The following is a 4,339-nucleotide window of genomic DNA, read 5'->3' as shown; positions in this document are numbered from 1 at the left end:
GACATCGTGTTTTTATTTGAGGTGGGCTGTCCCACTTCAGGTTTCATTTTTGGTGCTCTGAATCCTCGGGGTGAAGTCAGACATTCAGATTTCAGAGCATGTACTGTAAGAGTGAGGCTTCAGTAAAAAACCTCTTCACTAGTATTTGTGGGCCTTCATTTTCTCATATTCTGCAAATTTATTCATTAAGTGTTAAATAGATTCCTTCCCTTTTGCATTACAAACATGGTTTGTTGGCGATCATTCAAGACTGTTGATATCTGTTGATATGATCATAGCAGCCAATTCATATAAAAAAAATATTTGTTATTTATTGTATTGTTATGACCTGTGTTAATATTGTGCAGACACAATTTTTCTTTTTTTGGGAGCTTCTTGTCTTACCTTACTTTGGTGTTCTGAGATCCCAAATGAGTAGTGGAGTATATTGATGTAACACTAAAGCACTAAAGTCAAACATGGCGGAAAAAAATTGAATTAAAATTCCTACAAAGTAAGGAAAGATAAAGTCACAGACAGAGGATCGGATAACTTGTAGCTAAAACTTTGGATTGGTGGCATCATTGACTGTATTAAAAACAGACAGAATGAGACATCTTCTGTAGAAAACGTCGTTCTTCTGGCTCCAACCACATGAAGTCAATTCAGGATACGGATGCTGCCATGTCGAAGCCAGCCAATGTCAAAAAGCAGTCTAAGTTGGTAAGTCAGTGTTTCTATGGCAATCACTATGGCCAATCAGGAGTGAGCTTGTTGAAAGTCCACGCTCCTGTAGGTGGAGTTGGAGGAATTTGTCAATGAAGTGTTTCAAACGTTAGAGGTGGGGGCCATCCAACAGTAACCACATGGTTTTATGGAAGCATCTGATTGGTCAGTAAATAACTTGAAAAATTTGCACTCTAGAAGTAAAAAAGAGGATTATGAAGAACATGTTAAACTTTACTGTTTAAAAACACACTTTGTTTATGCTTTAGACAACATAAAGACAATCATTTATAAAATGTTGCTCTAAAATATTTACAAAAAATTGAATATTACAGTCTTATATTTCTCTATATTTTACAAATGTAACTTATTTCACTTTAGACAGCAGCAGATACAAGTTCCTTTCAAAATAAATGTCAAATAATATTCTGTTGCTGCAGATTAATTTGAAATAAAAATTCAAGAAAGTCTAAAAATGATTTTTTTCTATATTTATGACTTTATGTACCATCATCTTTTTTCTCCTTTTATTATCAAATATAAAAATGATGGTTGTAAAGAATTTAATTGTTTAAAAATGTCTGTACACATAAATGAGATTATGGTGTTGTACTGATAAACCAGTCTGACAGTAGATTAAATATTATCACAATTTTACTCAGTTATCTAAAAATCTAAGCTAAAAAAATCAAATCAAATCAAATAAAGCTACTAACCCATTATTCATACTATTGTTTGCATTTCTATTCAACCATAGAGGTACACTGGAGAGATGATTGTGGCCCTGAAACCTCAGGCTGCAGACCTCTGTCTTATTCAGTCAATGGGTGATTGGACAGAAATAGAAACCGCTGAGTCATTTGGAAAACAGAACAGTGATTTTATGTGGGGCAGAAACGTAACAAACTCGACTGTTGAAACCACAATAATCATAACAATAAAAAAACACTTTATCCTCTCTGTTGGAGCCAGATCTGCAGTGTTTGTGTTTCTAATCATTACATGTTCCAGAGTGATGAGGAAATAATCCTCTTCACAGAAAAGATTGTGATCAACGTTATTACAACAAGATAAAGATGACTGTATGTTTTTAATGTTCAAACTGATTAAAGAATGTGACAAAATCAATTTAAAGTTCAAAAGAAGCATGGGTTTACTCAGCAGGACAGATTTCTTATCAGTTTCCAGATTAACCTCCAGAAAGTTTCAGTTTTGGGAGAAAAAGAAAGTGATTGGTCAAAAGATTTTATTCAAACACGTTTGCTGTGTAAAATCTTAACGATGACTATAACATTTATCACATAAAACATATATTTACTACCATAATTGAAAGGTAGCAGGCAGAAGCTTTGCTTATTAAAGCCTTCCCCTTAATTCTTTATGAAGTAACGATTGCAATGTTGGGAACTTATATTAATAATCACAAAGTAAAGTTTATTACAATGTTCTTTATCAACAATACTCAAAGAATAATAACCAATATAGTTGTATATGCCTATACATTTATGTGTATATTTTTACATTTTCATTAAGCACAGGGTTTTCTACAATTCATGTTGTTATGATACATATAAAATAAATTCTTGTATTGTTCCCCATGTCATATATTAATAACTTTTTCTTTGAACATGTACATGTTTTTGCAATGTCTTTGTTCCAATTCCACATTGTTCCATAGTTTTGCTCCACATATCAAGACAAAGAATTCTCTGTTTTTTGTTCATATGCCTCGTAGTTTATGGGAATTATCTCTCAACATAAATAGCCTCTGGATTTGTCTGGTAATAAGTTGTAATATGCATCCTGTAATTTCAATAAATTGGACTGTATGAAAAGTTGATTAGTGTCCTCCAGGTGTTATACTTTATGTATAATCCTTTTTTTTTACCCAGCAACAAATCAGCCAGAGATGTAAAAATAACATTTAAATTAACAATAACTGTTTAATGTTGTAAATATAGTATAAAAAAGATATTTTTATACTTTTTTTAACTAAAATTAATAATTTTCTCCATCACTCTACCAACGTTTTTGCCCAAAACTCAGCTTAATAACTGCCTGGATTTGATCAATTTTAGCATAAATTAAGCTGACTCTAAATTAAAATCTAATGATAGCCTGATAGTATTTGACATTTGCTAATACATTATATTTGGAGTAAAAACAATTTTCGTGTCTGATTTAGAAAAAAAAAATTATAAATTTGACTTAATGAACAGAGTATTTTAACGCAGAGGAGTAAGTTTAACAGTCAGGCGTCTTTGACGTACAGCAGGTGGAGCCCTGTTTCCACAGGCGGGGGGGTGGGGGGGCTGTGTGCTCTAAAATCTGAGTCTGGAATTTGACCCTGCAGCCACGTCTCACAGAAGCTCCCGCTGCGTTCTTATCATCCAGGCCCAAGCATCTTCTCTGCCCCCCATGAAGAAGTAAAAGCTTCAAGTTCTCCTTTCTTACTGGGAGTTTTCATCTTGCCCTGCATCCTTGACTCCTCTTTAATTCATCCCAGTTTGCTGTCTCATAAGTGCCATTACTTTGGTGCTGTGAGGCTCAGTTTGCTGCCCTCACATGAATGCTAATCGTTGTCATGGTTACTCATCGAACAGATTTGAAGTGCGCCAAAATCAGCAGCAGAAATGCCCTCCGCAGCACAGACCTCGAACCAGCATGTGAGCCTTCAAACACGTGTCAGTGATTTGAGATAAATGATTCGAGTCAATGAAGGACGAGGGGATTGCTCCCACACAGCCATCATGAAGGTCCCTCACCAGCCGGATCAAAAGAGGGGAATTTCTGCCCCGCTCTGAGTCACGCTGCTCAGTTTGAGTCCTCCGTGTAAATGGGTGTGAAGACGGCGGTCTATGAGAGCTGCTCACACACTCCTCACACACAGCAGTGAGGATAATTTTACTGTTTCCACCCCACACAAAGCAGCACCGCTGCTCTCTTTTGTCAAGACAATATGCTCCTGTTTTCATTACAGCAATGCCACAAGATGTTCTTTTCCTTTGACTCAACAATGCTGGTTTTGTGTTTGAATGGCTTTGTGTGTGAGTGGGTGCTTCTGTTGTTCGCTGTGGAGTGAACGTCGCAGCGACAGAGCCACAGTGGGAGCTGCACTGCCCACAAATACCCACACAAAAACACCGGCACACCCGAGCTGTGATGAGGACGGCTGCTGGTGGCTCGATAATGGACCACTGGCTGAACAATGGGAGCTGAGTGCGTGTGTGTGTCTGTGTGTAATTGTCTTCTTATCTCTTATGTGTGGTTCATTTTTGTGTCCATTTTGCCTGTGAGCATTTTTTGAGTTTTCCATTTTTTTTTTTGTTACCCATTTCTTGTAACGGCATGTTGTCGAGAGCTCAAATGTAAATGCACATATATGCATTTTTGTTTATTTGGAACCCCATTAGCTTCCACAAAGTGGTCGGTAGTCTTCCTGGGGTCCATGAGCATAAAAGGCACACATTTTACACATAAACCTTAAAAGGATTTCACAACATTAACAAACCCATTAAACATGTTTAAATTTCAAACTAAACATATTAAAATAAGGTCAAAGCAAATTCTTGTTTGTATCCATTATACTAATAATACATACATTTCAGACAAACAACATATGTGTGTGTGTGGG

Source organism: Oryzias melastigma, linkage group LG10 (genome assembly GCF_002922805.2).
Source record: "Oryzias melastigma strain HK-1 linkage group LG10, ASM292280v2, whole genome shotgun sequence".
Taxonomy (NCBI): domain Eukaryota; kingdom Metazoa; phylum Chordata; class Actinopteri; order Beloniformes; family Adrianichthyidae; genus Oryzias; species Oryzias melastigma.
The sequence above is the reverse complement of the archived record's forward strand: the minus strand, read 5'-3'. Positions refer to the sequence as shown.